Genomic DNA, 18,110 nt, shown 5'->3' with positions numbered 1-18,110 from the left:
TAAACAGTCAGCAAGACATAACTGAAAACAATTATTTCACTTAATTAGCGAGCCTGGTGAGAGAAACCTTACATCTATTTCCTTTTGCAGGATTATTTTTAAAAGGTGAACATGGGTTGGCAAAGAGTTATGGTAGTAAAACAATGGAGTACATTCTAGAAGAACAGTCAAGATGAACAAGAGAAATGGCAATTCTTTTCTATTCTGAGAGACATTAGGGTCACGCACGCACGCTTCCATTGATCCTTAAAACAACTCATCTAATCCCATGTCAGCAATATTGAATCATTCAAATAATGTACTGATCTATCAGAAGTTTCCATGGACCGTGCCATCTGAAACCTTCATTTAGTTGATGAAATTACCAATGGGGAAAGAGGAGATGCACATATCAGTGGCATGTAACAGCCTAGGGAAAGAACAGCTTTTCTGAGTCACAGCAAATATCCATCTAGTCCTGTATCTTCAACCACCAGCTAAGGAATAAGGGAGGTGTGAGTATGTAGAAACACTTTATCGGCACATCCATCCAGTTTCTCAGGAATTTCCCTAAGCCAGAAGACTACTTCATTACAAAATAATCTTACAGAAATATTTTTAGACTTCAGTCTAAATTGTCGAACGTGTTGCTGACACACGTATTTTGCTTTGCTTTCAGTTAACTTTGCAATATTTATTTTGAAATTATTTACACAGCTATAAAAACCACCACATTAACTGGAGAGCTGACTAAGCAGAGGATACCAGCATGTCATGATCTGGGATTACTAAAATAACAGCATTAAAGCATGAATACAGGTGTTGGTATTATGGATGCATTCATAGTGAAGGCCAAATGTCCTAGCTTATTTTAGGTTCAGTAAACTTGAAAAAGATCACATAATTACCTGAACATTGATTTAGTGTTTCAGTTTACTCTTTAATTCCATTCTCATCACTTTCATGAAAGTTCATTTTTATTTCCTTAAATTGATTACTAAATTCCCTACAGTTTTACTTTAGAAGCAGAAAATAATGTAGTATATGGTATTAGTCATGTTATTTTTCTTTTTCCAGGGCAGCAGTAAGAGGTGGCAGAGTTCAATGCCCCTTTATGCTGGGCAGAGTGAAAAAACATGCACACTCCCTGAGCTTACAGGCTTCACTATTGTAATGGAATACAGTTCAAGTGACAGAAAAAAGGCAGAGAGCACTTACAAGAACGTGAGTCACACCAAAGGTCTGCCTAGTTCATATTTTGCTCCTGACAGTGATCCAAAGTGGAGGTCCAGGGAGAGCAGAATAGTAGAGCAAGTACATACAATGCTTCCCCTGAGTTTTCTTCCACCCCTAAATCATGGATGTCACAGTTCCTGTGTTTCTAAATACTCTGATTACTGTACAGAGAACAAAGATAAATTCAAAATCCCAATGTTTTCAAATTACCAAGCTAAAATTTAGTCTTAAGAACATTTATATTGATTCTTAAAAGCATTTCCACATACTTCATCAAAGCCTTTGGAAAACACTGATTGAAAGTACCAACTCAGTTTTTTTCCAAACAGAAATACATTGCAGTCATTGGTGATATAGGAATGTAATATTACATGTTATTCAGACTAAATTTCAGGCGTTGATTCATGAAATTATTCATAGAGTCATAGAATGTTGTCATAGACCTTGTAAAGCTCATCTAGTTCAACCCCCCTGCAGTGAGCAGGCACATCATCAACTAGATCAGAGCCCAGAGCTATGGACAACCTGACCTTGAATGTTTCCAGGCACACTCTTTCATTTTGGCACAAGGTCATTCCCCCTTGTCCTCTCACTACATGCCCTTGTAAAAAGTCAATCTCCAGCTCTGTTGTAGGGGAGCCCTTTAGGTACTGGAAGGTGCTCTAAGGTCCCCCTGGAGCCTTGTCTCCCCCAGGCTGAACACCCCCAACTCTCTCAGCCTGTCTCCATAGGAGAGGTGTTCCAGCCCTCTGATCATCTTTTTTTTGTTTTGTTTCTACGGGTCTTTCTTGTATACACCCTTAGGAAATTGAATTTATTTAGATAACTTTTTAAAAACCATTTGAAGGGTTTTACGATCTAAGTAATTGAGATAATTTTGAAAATCTTATTATTCAAAAGAGACAATAACATATAAATTGAGAGAGTTTTTAGGTAAGAGTAGCAGGACCTCGAGGTAGCACAGAAAATGTGTTATATTTTTGACAGCTCTAAAGGAAATCAGAAGAATTCATCACTACACAACTTCAGTGTTCAGACATGTTTTATAGGTTTTCAGCTGGACATGCTTAAAGAACTTCAAAGGGTTCTTTTGTACCTTGATGTAGACTAACAAAGCACCTTATCTGTCATTATCAGTCTAGTATCATTTGTTTCAGATATTCCAGTAAAGACTGAAAATTGCAAGGGAAAAAAAAAGTTACTAACACAGTTTGTGGATGCATCTGAGACCGCACAGGTTTGTGCAGCTTTCCAGAAGTACCCTATAGCATAGCAAATTGATTTCCACATGTTCCTCAGTATTCTCTGCTGTTCATCAAGGCCTCAAGATAATACGGTCCATAGCTGGAAGTTAGAACAGATGTAGCATACTAATCTGGAAATCACTAGTTTCTGATTATGAGTTTTAACATGTCTCTTTTACACTTCTGAATTTTAATAGTTATTAGAGTGTAAGCCTTGGAATATAGCTCAGTTGAACATTGAGATCAAATCAAAAGAGCAAGGATATCAGAAATTAAAACAGATACAATACGTGCTGCCAAAGAAAAAAAACCCCAGACATAAATAACACTTCCTTCTTCTCAAAAATATCATTTTGTTTCTATTGGTGCTGGCAACCAGAGTACGTATTCCCTTGCTCCCTTCAGAAACTCATACTTTTCTCTTCTATACCTCAGGATTATGGTGAATGGGTTGCAAATATCTCAGTATTAAGTTCAGCTATAAAAACAGCCATTTAATTCACAAATGCAGAGGCTATTCAGTTTAAAATATGATCTTTTTCTTCTAGGATGCAGTTTCAAAGCTACTGTTCCTCTGTGTATGTGCATGTGTAAGTCAGTACACGTGTAAGTGCCTGTTCGCTGTCCAGTGAACAAACTTGCATTGAACTGGCAAATGCAAAGAGGGTTCCTAACGAGGTAACTCCCCTGAGAAATAAATATATTGCCTCATAACTCAGCTCTCTCTTGGTAGATTTCTCCATAAATCTGCAGAAATCAGAGGAGCAGTGTCACGAGACAACATCAGGAGGGAGAAGGGGCTATTGTGTGGTCACATTCTAAAGCAGAGGAAAAGTGAGAAGTGAGCTATGTGAGACATCAGCATCTGTGAGCAGGCAGTTAGATGGAGGTAGTCAGTGCCACTTCTGTGTGCTCATTCTCCAGACCTTTCCATACTTTGCACAGGTCATTGCTGGTCTGACTTTTTCAGCCTTACACAGATGAACGCATGAATTTCTTATGAGAACTTTGCATAAACTGTGGTTCAAATTTCATTGAAACTGATGTCTGCCAAGAATTATATTTTACTGGTGCTAAAGCCTCTGATAACTTGTATTTTACAAATCGTAATTTATATGCATCACAGGAGTATATTATATCAGAGAAAAACTAGGTTTTCTGTTTTAATCAGTACTAAATCAATGTTATAAACACAATCAGAAATATTTATTACTTTTCACTAAAAATTTTCTTCTTTGATCTTTAAAAGTTAGACAAGGTATCTGTATTTGCTTTGTAAGGTTTAAAAGTCACAAAAATTATAAAATATTAAGAACTGACTTCCAACTTATTGTTTAAAAGAAGAGACAAGGTTACTGTAAAAGAAATTTCTTAATGAACTTCAGGCAATTGGGTTTTAAGTTAGTGCCAAATTGAAGCTTCAAAACCAATCTAAATTTCACAAGTCTATAGTCTTGTAATCTCCTGCTTTATTGTCCATCATCTTATTTCTGTGTCTTGAAACTTCCAAGACAGCTAGTTCATTTGGCATTATTTCCTAAGGCACAAATCAAGATTTAGTCCAAACTTGTCAAAGCAGAAATTTTTAAGACAACAATTTTCCCCTGCAGACATCCAGAATTATGAAAAATGTACTCTAACTTTTCACTAATGACAGTTAAGAAAAATACAGTGCTGTTTCTGCCATAGTTTGCTCTGCTGTCAAACATTGTCTCAGTACACTTCTTATGTATCTGTGTGTGCTTCCTAAATAGCTTTGGAACTCACAGTCTGATTTCAGTGGAAATGAAACAAAAGGACATTGATCCCAAAGATTATTGTGTTTCCATGCATTTTGCATAAATATAAAACTGAGGAGTGAGATCAGATTCTGTAAGTTTGTGGCTGAAGGAAAGACTGTAAAAGGAGTGCAAAATTTTTATGATACCTGACAATCTGCATGCCAGCACTTATAAATATTCAGTATTAAGAAAAGCCACAGCATTTTTGTACCTTAACCATCAAGGCCAAACAACTGCAAGGCACCAGTCCATAGGAAATGGGGCTTCATTCATGCTGCAGCTCTACGTGCCACTTGTTAGTTCTATTACTTTTTCATTAGTCAAACATGGATTTATAGCCAGAGGGGACTGCAGCCAGTGTGTAAGAAATCTTAGCCTCCATTATTAACACAACAAAGTTCTGTGCATTTGTCCGAGATTTCGGATATCTGAGCTCCAGCCAAAGTGCCATGATGAATGGACAGTGTAGCCAGAATCTGCACAATTCAGTCTCAGAATCCCTCATGCTTTGGGTTTACTGTAGAAGTGTTGTGTAATCACCCTGTACAGGAGCATACCTCTCCTTATATACCACCTAAGATCAGTGGCGATGGAATTAGTTTAAGCAAATTCAAGTAATGAAAACAATCACTCATTTCCAGTGTTCCATGTACAGATTCAGCAGATAAAAGAGAATATCATTCTCCACCAGTTTGGTGACTACTTGGAATGGACGGGAAAAAGGGCCATTTTGAAGGTATGTTCACTGGGAGGAGCAGACTTCATAAACAGAGGATGCTGAAGACCACATGTAAAATTACCACGTTCTGCATGCTGCTGTGAGCACAATGAGCTAACAGTGAGTTCTCAGCTGGTCATATTAGGCTGTGTGATGGTGCTGCACTAAGGTAGCTGGAATTTAATTGAACCTGCATGGGTGTCTCTGCCCAGTATTTCCCAGGTTTTTGCAGGCTAATACAACCAAAGGGAGCTCAGACCTGCCTCTATTTGCCAGTGCAGGCATGTCCTCCTTCACATATTTTTAGTGTGATTTTAGGCAAGTTATAATCAGTAAAAAATGGGTGGGTCTGGAAAATGGTTAGAACTTGTCTGGAATTTTTGGTGAAACATCAAGAAATTCTAATTCTTCAAAACACAGGCTTTTTGTGGAACTGTACTGATTTTGAAAGGGAAATCACAGGAGGATAATTCAGATTGAGAGGCACGTGTATGGCCAAAGGTGGACCTAAAAACCTAGATGGTCATGAAGCCAATCAACAGCAGTTTTCATCTAGGGCTTAGGCAGCCAGGTTCAGAAATCTTTGGGTTGCAATCAGATGTAGCAGAGATATAAGATCCAAATGACAGTCTGATCTCCATCTGAGATTAGGAAAGCAGTAAATGAAATTATGGACTTTTGCAACACTAATAGAACATCAAAATATTGTGTGTAATAGCCCTGCTTAGGCTAGGTAGGGTTTGGAAAGTTATTTTGCAACTATCTGAACTCACACATCAACTTTGCTACAAAGATATATAAGGCTTTAGCAGTTTTTAAAGTTACTGCAGCTCTGACCTCTACTGCAAGAAGCTGCTCAAGAACAGAGCCCTTCTCTCAGATGACACATTCAAATACCTTTGACTTGGCATGAGACGTTGGGCAATTTTTGGACAGTAAGATTTTTTTCTATGGGCATGCTCATGCAAAATATATGTGTATCCTATTATCATCAGAATTTTATTCTTCACAATTATTCTATAAAAATGATTAAAACCCCCCAACCAAAGCAAACAACAACAACAAAAATTAAAGGAGTTATGTGTGAAGTGTAAGGAAAAAATGGTTCTAAATTTATGAATGGCTCTAAATTTATTTGTATCTCCTAACTCCCAAGTACATCTTCTAGCAGTAGCTTCCTATCTAATTTACAACATTCTCCTGTTAACTAAGCCACTGATATTTCAGTAAGGCTATCAATATATAACTTGTACCAATGAACAGATTGATTGAAAACAGATGTCATAGCTACAGCCCTAAATAATTCACAGAATATTTTTCTCTAGGCCAGCTTTGTACAACTCTAGATAATGTCCAGCATTCTAGTGTGAGCTGTTTAATTCCTCTGTTGCTAAAGCACTGTGGTATTCCTAGGAACCCATGCACAGACAACTGTGCAATACACAAACAGATGAGAACCAGGATTAAAATGAAACATTACAAACAGGATTTTTAAACTTACTCAATGAAATCAATAAGAAAGGAACTCATTGCATCCTTTGTTACCTTATCAATCCTGATGTTTTTGTTAATATGCCTTTTCATTTAATATTTTCATTCTGAATTATTTTTAGATTGTCATATTTCTAGCTCTTGATTTCATTACTTCTTTAAATTAACCTACAATAGCTAATTTCATATTAACAAATAGGGTAGAGATAAAAGGTAAGGTCTAACAGGCTAAAAAGTACATACACATTCATTAGCAACCTTCACATTTCTGAGCCCTACTTTTTGTACAATGTCATATAATTTTAAAGAAATTTAGGAAGGGAAATCATGTAGATTAAAATTCAGGATACAAATATGAAGCACAAAAAGTCTAGGGATGGCCTGAACAATGTCAACAAGTATTAGCTTTTAATCAGAAAAAAAGCCCCAAACATTTTGCATAGAGTTAAGTACAAGCTTAAAGACTTTACTGTAAAAACTGAATACAGTATAGGACTTTTTCAGATATTTGTCAAAGAAGAGAAAGCTACTGCAGAAAGTTTCTGTCCAGAATTATATTGGAAGGCTATGCATACTGGCAAGATTTACCACTCTTAATGCAAAGGTAGAAAACCAGTGTTCTATAGATCTAGTCTAGCCTAAATGCTTTTGCTGAATTGAGTTCTTAGGAGGAAAAAAACAAACTTTGGTGCCTATTTTCAAATTTCTGCCCAAATGACCTAGAACTATACCCTAGAGTCTATTTGGTGAAAAAGGGATACATCAGAGCATAAACTTACCTCTGTGTGTGTACTGAAGTCTGGGTTCTTCCTCCATTTTAAAACTGATCCTACTTATGAAGAACATTTAAATAGTCTCCTTGAATTTCTAAGAATAATAATTTTCTTAAAATATAAGTCCACTCTTCAATAATTCCTCGATTTGGAAACCAAAATATTAGCAAGAATAAGCAATGTATGATGGTATAATGGCACTAACAGCATGAAAGCATAACAAATATGATATTTTCATATTTTATACTCTTTTAATTTCCGCTGCAGTTTACTGTTCCACTAAAACCCAGTGTAAATGAGGTTCAGCCTTACAATTCTTTTTAAAAGTACATGCTGGTAATTTCATAAATGTCCAGTAAAATTGTATGCAATCTTAAAGATCCATCATATAAATTATTGTTTTAAGAGTATTTTTGCTATCACAGCACACTGAAAATAGATTTTTCATAGACAGAGTTTAATTCAAAATTAGAGAGGTCAATTCAAAATTTTCTGATAAACTATCTCATCCTATATTGGAATAGTGTGCTGCTAATAATTTTCAGATCATTGAAAGCAAACTGGAAAATATTAATAAGTCCTTTCCTTAGAGCTGGAGCCAAAAGTGCTTTGGCCAATTTAATTAACTACTGTGTACATTGGTTCTACTGCTTCAGCTTCAGCTGAACTCTTTAAAAGCCCTTTGCCAGGTGGCTTATGGCAAAAAAAAGGGCCAGATACAACACATCAAGGGCCCCTCACAATAAATAAATAAACCTAGCTGATATCTATGCTAAAATGTGGGAAATCTAAATGCAGCTTCTTCATATGGCTTTCTCAAGCAAAATTTTGAATATAATTATATTTAAGATTTTTTTTCAGAATATGAATAAAACACACATAGACATACATATAGGCAACTAAACAGTAAATTATGCATTAAGTCCTTCTGAGAACTCTGGCAGTGAGTCTCTCTTCCAAGACAGCAGTGAGATTACTCCATTTGTTTCATGATGACCGTAATTAATTTATCTACTAAAGTCCACTTACATTTTGGAGCAACACAGAACAGGATTTGCAGTGACTCTTTACAGATCTGCTTTTCTCCTCAAAGAGCTGCTTCTTAAATCCCAGCTAGAGTCATCAGCCTCTTCCTACTGAATTACTCTGGAGACAGGTAAGAAGGCAAGCTCCATCTCCATGAAAGCACACATGGCTCTTCCAGCTGTACACAGCTCCCAGTTTTACCTCATGTCATGTTTGTTCAGTTCTTCAAATGACTCCTCAGGTGGAGGGCACTAAGACATCTGAGTTGAACAGACCCCCAGGCTGACATTCAGTACCAGCATTTTATCTGACCTTTCCCCTTACTCACTGGCAAAAGACAACCTCCTACCCCTCAAGTCAGGCTGAAACTCTTCTTGGAGCTTCTCAGTGTTCCTTGAGGAACTGTGAGGAGGCACCCTATGCAAATGAAAACGATTACTACAATTTTGCCTCCCCATTAATACAAGGAGTGATTTTGACACAGCAGCTTGCATGAATATATGAAAATGGAGTAACTAATATTACGCTAGGTTACTGCAGATTAACCAACAGTTTCCACTGGTGAGCTTCACCTTTAACCACTTAAAATTAGCATCAGATAATCATCATTACAATTAACCAATCATTATCTTAATCAAGCATGCATATATCAAAGCAGAACAGGACATTCTGACTATCAGTAAAACTATAGAAATGCTGATGAGTAACATCATCTTCCCACATTTTTGACTCAGAGTACTGTATTGAATTTTTTTAGGAAAATGCATGCTTTCTGTCTGTTGTTTTGTCCTGTTGTTTCTCCAAAGAAATAGAGACAGTGTTACTTCTATCTTCTGTCAAAGTATGATTACTCATAATCGTATTTTTTTCCAGTGTATTCTGAACTTACTTCAGTGACAGCACTCCTTCCAGCAGAAATCACCCCACTGCTTGAACAGGCCTCTACTTCACAGCACCTTTATGTATTTCAATTGAATCTTAATTTTCTTACTTATTTTATTTCTGTTTGCATCACCATAAATATGGTGCTCATGCTCTGTTCCTTTTTCATCATTACATCTCACATTCCCATATTCTGTACAAGTGCTGCTCATGAAAGCTATGTTTGTTTATCATTTTTCTTATTTCCTAAATCACCTCCTAAATTTCTTATGTGGGTCTGGATGTAAATACATACTGCAATTTAAAGATATGTTGTGAGTGTGAAAGAGAGAAAATGTGCATGGGAGATCTGTTCTTCCAGTCCTATGCCTATTTTTTTTTCTAGGCAGAAGTCCCTGGAAATAACCACATTTCCAGCACTTAAAATACCCTAAATTTATTTCAATAAATGGAACATTATTAGGAGACTGTCTTCCAAAATAGGTGGCAGACAATAAACTTAACCAAAAATAATTGTATTTTAATAGGAAGTATACACAGATCATTAAGGTTCAGAATCAAAAGTCCATGGCATTAAATTAATCCTTGGTCAGGGTTTTTCAGGTGAATCCAGCCTGCTGCCTTCTCTTTCCAAGGAGGACTGTTCTCCAACCCCCTGCCAGCTCAGCTTTTATGTGCTCATGTGCTTTAACATCACAGCCCCTCCTGATATTTCCAGTTTGATACCTTCTTCCCACATGAAACCTTTAACAGCTAAATAGATATGCCCAGCCATGAGGCATGGCTTGATTTACTCACGGTTTAGCTGCTAATTATACAAGCCTTGCAATTGCCAGCTTTGGAGCAGTGGAAGAGCATGGGGTATATAGGAAAGGGAAGTATCTCTTTCAGGGTAGTGTAAGGCACATGCATGTACACAACAGCAGTCAAAAACCAGGCTCCAGCTCCTGCAGCTACCAGTACTGCAGCATATTCCACTCCCTGTCCTGCTGCTCCCCCAGGCATCCAGTCAATTTTCAAGATGTCTTAGATGGGAGTAATTCAGTGGCCACTCACTGCTTAGAATGTATATTTTATTTCATAAATATGTTTGTGGCAGTTTCTCATCATCACTTTTCACTAGTGCCTTTCTAAATTAACATCCTTTGTAACCCTTTTTCTCCTCTTTAGAGACACATACCAAACTATACAGTCCTAATTTTGGTTTTTACTCAAAAGATCAACAGGCAAAAATAAAGAGGGGAAAAAAAGTTGGCAGAAGCTCACATGGTGTTGAAACAGTTCACAAGAAGCACAAGGTGGTCACAGCCCACCTACTCAACAGTGCATCGTGCACCCTTTGTACTCTCTGTCTTTAGAGGGCCTCTAGCAGCACCCAGCGGAACACCTCAAAAAGAAAAATATCACTTTCACATAAATTGCTGAAGAGAGCCTTATTCCTTCAGTGTGTACCACTCAGAGTTTTACCTGTTTGTCTGCATGATTAAATAAATGATGGCTCTTGGGATCACAGTGTTCCTGAATAGGTGCTGTAGCACATTGAGTTGGGATGGGTATTTTGTTGAACTGTGACAGCTGATTATGCTGATGCTTCTGTCAAGCATTGAGACTCCTGGGCTGACACCCAGAGCATGGGGAAGGAGGTAAGACATTGGACTTCTTTTTTAACCAGTACTCTGTTTAGAGGTCTCTGCCCATATCTCAGGAGGAGTCCTATAGACACAATGCTCTGGTTCTATTTTGAAAAGAAAAGTAAAATTGGAACTAACATGTTGTGCTCGCAGTTCAGATATTCTCACTAAGTAATGCTTCCTCCTGATGTACATTTCAAATTCCAATCCTCTTGCCGAGTTAAAAACCTAGAATTCAATATAAAGAATTATGCTTGTGAGATAAATAGTCCCCCTATCTACTCAGAAGAAACTTTCATTGATTAGTAACAAATGCAACCATAAAAACCTGTATCAAAAGGAAAATGCCTTTATTCATTATTTTCTCAAATTGCTTTCAAGTGCTAGGTTTTTTATTAGCTTTATTTTTTAGAAAATATATGTAGCTACTTGGATCTTTTCCTAAATGCTTATTTATTCACAAAAAAATAGCTTTTATGTTTTACACACAGAAGTTTCACAATAGACAATTTCTAAACATTTAGAAACTTCAAGGGATCACTATTTTTATTCCTACTTCGACATTAATTTTGCTTTTTTTCCAAAGCGGCACAAGCTGTTTTTCTCATTCTTACCGTGAACTGCTTTGAACATCATTTCCATTGAGTATGCCAACTTTTCATATTTTGTGAGCCAAGGCCTCCTAATTTCATAGCCAGCTTGCATCACCATGCAAGTTCAATTTCTATTTTATACCTTAAGGATTACAATGATGAAATCTGACCCAGTTACCTTCGGGATAAAAAGACTGAAGTTTTGATCAGTGATCACTGTCAGCTTTAGCACACATTTTCTTTAATCCTTCTTAGCGTGCTGGAGCCATTAGGATTGTTTTTGCTGGGCTTTGGACTGGAAACAATCCTTAATTTAATCATGAACGTTTGTTCACATAAACCAAATTTTTGGGTCTGTTAAAGTTTCATTAAACATGTTGTGTGTTCAGCCATGCTTAGAGACTTAAGTGACTGACATTCACAGAGAAATTATTCATGACAGCCAATTTTCTGTCAAGGTCCTCAAAAAAATACACCTTTGAATATATGAAACGCAAGGTATTTCTTTCAAACAGAAATAAGCCAAATGAAAATACTCCAGAAAATAACAAGATGTGGAACTAAATGTAGTGGAAAATAGACAAATCATCTCTCATTCCCAATTTATCCACCTCTCCCACTGCATTCCCCATGCTTTCAAATACATGAGTGTATACACAAGGAGAAATCTAACGTGATCAGTCTTTGTTTTTAATGAAGCAAAAGAAAAGCAGAATATCATACTTGGAGTTTACTCTGTGCTAGCACCTTTTTTAACAGAGCTGTTTCATCCTGACCTGATATATTGGAAATCAACACTTTCACCAACTTTTGATAAAAAATTAAGTGGTTTAGTAATGCAAAGCAAAATATTTTGAGGATCTGAGTAAGATCATCCAACTAATTCCTGCAATGGGTATTTTATTTGAGTTAAAATGGGAGATCAGCTCACACCACAGAGATCTAATTTCATCAAAACTTAAACTCCATATTCAGCAGCTTGAGAGATTCAATTACTCATTAATCAAGACCCGCAACAGAGGGATAATTATTCTTTAGTATTTCTTAATTTACTGAGGTTTTCACTGTGTTTACAAGGACTGCACTGTTAGTCACTTCAAAATAAGTTTGTTCCCTTGAAGGGAGAATGCCCCATTATTATCTTAGCAGCTACTGTACATAATTTTTTCTAGGCAGAGTTAACCTTTATTAAATGAGTCTGTGCAAAATCTCCATACTGCACAAGGCTGGCAGTGGATTGGTCTGACAGACACTGAAGCCAGGTACATTTCTCATGTTTATAGTGCACATACCATAGCTTTAGTTCCTCCACAGTAGAAAGGAGTGTTGAAGAAAGTCTTAAAACAAAAAAAACAAATGCAGGTACAAAATGGATCTGTTTTTCCAATGACCCATAACATTATCATGGAAGAGGAACAAGTTCTTCTAAAAGGGAGATACTCAGGATGTTATGGTAGCCCTGGACACAATCCCTAGTTCAGGAATAGTTATCTTCCCTCCAGTGATTTCTACCATCTCACATACCCTAAAAAAGTTCATCTCCTGTGTTTTCATGTACTTGTTAAGCTTTTTCACACACATAGGTTTCTTCCACATATTATCACTTATGTATGACCTTACTAAAAGCAATGCCATCCCATAAGCTACAGTACAAATGTGCATACAATTCACTAGTTCTGGATATGACTGGAGATGTTGATTTTTTAGAAATAATGTTACTAAAGTGGGCATCAATTTGTAAATTACTGTGATATTTGGATGCCTAAAAGCCTACTGGGATTTTGAAGTTTCTTAGAAGATAAAACATAGGAAAAACTTTAATTTTCTTAAACTGAGCATGTTGTGCTTCCTTGCATCTTTTAAAAGCTATCCTGTGTCCTTAAGTTGCACACAATTTTATATAGTATTTTGTTTTTACTTATAGATGTATTTAGAAGTACATAAACTAGAATGCTACAGAACTTGTATAAATAACAGACTTGCAGCAAGACATTTATATTATTGTCTGAGATTTCCAAAATCTTAACATTTTTTCCCACATCCACCTTTGTAATCATGTAGGTAGTTCCTTAATATCTATCCTCAAGTTATACAAGCACATAGAAGTAGTTAATATTACTTCTACTTTAGCATTTCTGACCGCTTGCTAATCTGGAAACAGTAGAGGTCATTTAAATCCTTGCCTGGTTAGCAACTCTGCTTAAAGACTAGTAGAAGCTTCAGTATTCTACAGTTGAAAGAGCTTCATTGTCTCAGAAAAACAAAATCCCACTCTTTGGTCCTGTACTTTTTGGCAACCCAATCTTTTTATCCTGTTTCATCAGGTGTGAGTGATACAAGATACTTACAATACATTTCTATTCCTCCTTAAACAGACTAGCATAAGCTTTATTATTAAAATATGGTTGTATACTACATAAAATTCTGCTTGGTTTTAAGTATGAAATGTTTAAGAAAGGTTTAGGAGATTATGCAGTTCAAGATAACTTTCACACATAGTAGAATTCTAAAAAATTATTGCTCCCAGGAAGAACTTTGTTCATTTTGCATTATGCATAACTGTCTTCTGCTGTTTTACTTACAACCACATCATTTAAATATCCTACCACACAAGTTTCTTCCTTCTTAACCTGCAGCCATGGTGACACAATTCTACTCCCATTGCAAAGGGGAGACACAAGTTCAATCTCAATAAAGCAGAAGTTTCTGCACTAATATTAAACTATACACAAACTCTATGGTCTAGAAATTGCTTCCAAGTTAAAGACACAGAGAAGAAAAAATACATGTTGAAACAAATCATCTTTTACCCATTAATTTGATGAAACTGGAGTAACACTAAAAATACTCTTCAACACCAGTGGGAGTGAGAAGTCAATATTACAGCAAGGAGTGATGCATGCAATTGCATGAGGCAAATAGATTCCTTTTAACTGTTAGTTGTTGTAATGAAAGTAACTTTGTAACAGCCAAATGAGTTTACTGCCTGTGGGTTGATTTATAAGTGTATGTACACATGAACATGTGTGTGTGTATTGACTCACATCTGTGTGTCCTCTCCCAACTGAGATATCAGTTACTAATATTGATTAACCACATTTCTCTTAGCTTAAGTATTCTGAGACTATCTCACAAGCAAGGATCTTCCAAGAACAGGCAAGAACCAAGACTTAGTGTATTCTTTCCCAGGGCTATACTTCACAAGAATTCACAGATGGCTGTTTTGTAGGTTACAGCAGCTTATTTGGTAAATATTACCTTCCACAGTTATGAGCAGAAGCAGTTCTGGAACTTCTACACCTTTTTTCTACTGCTGTCCAGAATAACTTGAAATTAACTGCTCTGAACGATAGTCCTTTAAATGATCAAGGTCTTTGTACCTGAGATACATCTTAGCAAAGACAACCATGCTCTGAAACCATAGTAACAAATAAGAGAGAAGCCCCACATTTGGATCCAGCTCCTGCCTCTGAGGACACAGACAGTCCAGTGTTTTTCCTCAGTTTGCAAAGAATAAAGTCTGAAAGTTATTTCCCTAAGCTTTTGAAGAAGCAGGACATAAAAAAGAGTCAGTAGACGAATAGGAGGAAAATTGCTGTTTTGGTTCAGGTCTTGATTGGCTACTTTCTGACTGGTGAGTGAGAGAAGAGCTGCCCAACTGCATCACAACAGCTCCTACAAATACATCACTGACATGCCCAAACTAAACACCCCCCAAATAGTCATAAAAGATAACTTATACCCCTGCACCTCTAATCAGTTATTTTTTGTGATAGTCAGATCCTCCAAACCACAAGGAAGAAAGAGGATTACTTTTTTTCAATTTCCACAGTCTTCCCCATCATATACCTATAAAAACCAGCTGATTCCTCACAATGACCTGACTCACTCATTTTCTTCCTCCAGAAGTTTCCCACTTCATAAATCATAATTTCTCCAAAGCTACTCCTTAGCAATATCTGCTTACATGCATAGCTAGTTTAGCTGAGACAGTTGCAGAGAGTAAATTCAATCACATCTGATTGTCTTTTCTTTACCTGTCATCCCTTGTTTCTGTCCCTTTTGATATCAAGGTCTCTTTCTGATTTCCTACTCCTCAACAGGCCTTGAACTGCAGGGTACAGCACATCATAGCACAATAACTGCCTGGTTTTTTTACAAATTTAACTCTTTCTATTGCTTCAAGAATGACTCAAGTGTATAATACAGAAGGATAACTCATGCTGGAACCTACACCAGCTCTGCATGTTGACCTATTTGATAGTACTCCTATATCAGTTTTTATCTTGACATTGTGGGAAAGATCAGGACAGCCTCTCCCACACACGTGTAAGAATACACATACAAATTTAGGATGATATGCTACCTGTGACTGTATTTAAGTGTCTATACATATGCAGATAGAAAAGTAATGTGGATGTAGATCAAGTGGTCCTGAGCTTGCACAGCATTAGCCTGGACACGGAAGATAAAAAGGACTTTTCTCTACCATTCTGCTGCTTTCGCCAATAAAAGCCTATCTGCCTTGAAGGTAGTTAGCAACACTAGAACGAATTGTAGTGTTACAGTGTCCTGTAACTAATACCCCATTTTCCAATGCAAAGGTTCATTAGGGAAAATGAACATAACTATGTGGATCAGGGGAGAGGGAAGAGTAAGAGAGAGAAGAGAAGGCAAGGTCTGGCAAAATAGAAGGAAGGATGACTGTGTAAGAAATGCAGTTTCCTTAAGAGGAAGGGAGAAAAGGTTTAATAGAAAAAGAAAAGTACAAATGCTATGAGGTGAAATATTGTGGAAAATGACAGCAAGAGGGAAAAGAAGATGGAAAAATGAAAGTCCAGGAAGGAAATGATACTAGTGCTGAAAGAAGAGCAGGCTACGTATATTTCAAAAATCCCTTATTATTTCTTTTCCTAAAAACAATTTGGGATCACAACTGCATGCTTCATCCCTGAGGTGTTAAATCCCTGAACATAACAATAAAAATTCAATAAAACAAATACTCTGTTAAAGTATTGATTGCATAAAGCCACAGGTTAATGAGCATCTTTCTGACTGGTGAGTCCTGCATATAAATGAGGGATGTGGATCTCAAAAGCTTACAATTCTGGTCCAGCTAAATACTGAGCATGTTACTAGTACATTGTAAGATACTATAATGGGCCAAAAATCATTTTCTTTCTATAAGAACACAATTCTAGACAATAAATATGATTTTACTAATCAAATAGCAAAGATTGAGGCTACAGAATTCATCCTCGTTACAAAACAATATTAGCTCGCTGGATTGCTGTGGGTTGAAGCTCTATCCTTACACAGGCATACAATTTTCATTTTCAGAAGCAGTTGCTAGGATCCTCTTCTGTTTCCTAGCAACATATTTTTAACCTACTTTCCTAGTGCATTGCTTGCCATTAACAAAAAGTCTTTGTAGAAGCAAATTTTCAGCTCTTCTTTCAATACAAGTATATGCATGTAATAGTAAATTGAATATCTATCTGGAGGAGTTACTGAAAATTCACATTTTTCCTGAGATTAAGTGCAATGAATGAAAAAATTATAATGAAGTATCCCTGAAAAACTGCAGATTTTCTATTTCTAGTGTCCTTGTAATTCTGAACTTACTATTATCTCTTTGGGGGGGGAAAAAAGTGTTCCTAACGGAAAAACCTATTGTTTCAGGGGAAAGTTTACTGGAGAATTTGAGAGAACAACCTAATGAAGGCATAGATTTTTAAAATAGATAGTACTCCCTTTTTGATTGTATTGGGATCCTTGGAGTACAATATACTGGATATTAAAGAATCTAACACTAGGGCATATTTTGAAGCCTTATTTAGAAGCAACAACTGAATAAAGATACTTTTTAAAAAATTAACAGAAATGAGACATGTAAAGGGAACAAGGTATACTTCCCATCTCCAGTGCCATTCTCGTAACCATTGTTTAGATATCATCTTAGCAAAATTAAAATCCTCTGGGGCTTTTTTCAAAAGCAGAGTGGTTTTGCCCTGCAGCTAATTAAGCAAGAATTTCAAAACACTGTAAGTACAACATTATTTGCGTGTTCCTGGTATTTCACTTTCACTTCTCATCAAACACACTAAATGATCCAATAACATAACCAAATCATATCCTGCAGCACAATAGGAGCATCACAGAGTTCTTTTGATATCAGTCTGCAGTGGGAAAACCACAGTACCTTCCCTCCAAGAGTTTGTAAACAAACCTTGCATGTTCCATGTAATTTAGAGCAATCAGTCTATGCCATGTCATTATGTTTCCTTTCCAGCAGGCATTCTCAAAACCTGTCAGCAGACACTTTGCATTCCAAATAACTAAGCAGGCTTAATCAATATGGGATTCAAAAGGAAGACCAGATCACTTGAAACATATACCAATACATATCTTTTCAAGCTAATATTCAGACACTAAAGAAGGCACAGGAAAGGCCAAATGAGTGACACAGAAAAGCAATGCTGACAGATCCAAATTCTAAAGCATTTTTCCTACTTCTAAACAAGCAAACAAACAAAAAATCCATGTGTAAATTAATAAATATGCATGATCTCAGCCCTGCTCCTATTTATCAGTTCTTACTACAAAAATGACTATTGATTTCCTAGTAAAAATATAAATTTCTATTAAAGTACGAAGATATTGCCCAAAATTGATGTGTTCTATGCCATTGGTATTTTTTTCCCTCTTATTTAAACAATAAAAATGGAAATATTGATACATGATTTGTGACACCCT

General features: G+C 36.5%; 1 long non-coding RNA gene across 2 annotated transcripts in view; it reads right to left on the bottom strand.

Moving 5' to 3' along the window:
* Positions 1-18,110, bottom strand: part of LOC116444597 — a 153,034-nt gene that overhangs the window by 15,745 nt on the left and 119,179 nt on the right. The window lies entirely within an intron of this gene.

The sequence above is a fragment of the Corvus moneduloides genome, chromosome 5 (genome assembly GCF_009650955.1).
Source record: "Corvus moneduloides isolate bCorMon1 chromosome 5, bCorMon1.pri, whole genome shotgun sequence".
In the NCBI taxonomy this organism is placed as follows: domain Eukaryota; kingdom Metazoa; phylum Chordata; class Aves; order Passeriformes; family Corvidae; genus Corvus; species Corvus moneduloides.
Note: the sequence above shows the minus strand (reverse complement) of the source record. Positions and strands in the feature narration are given on the sequence as shown.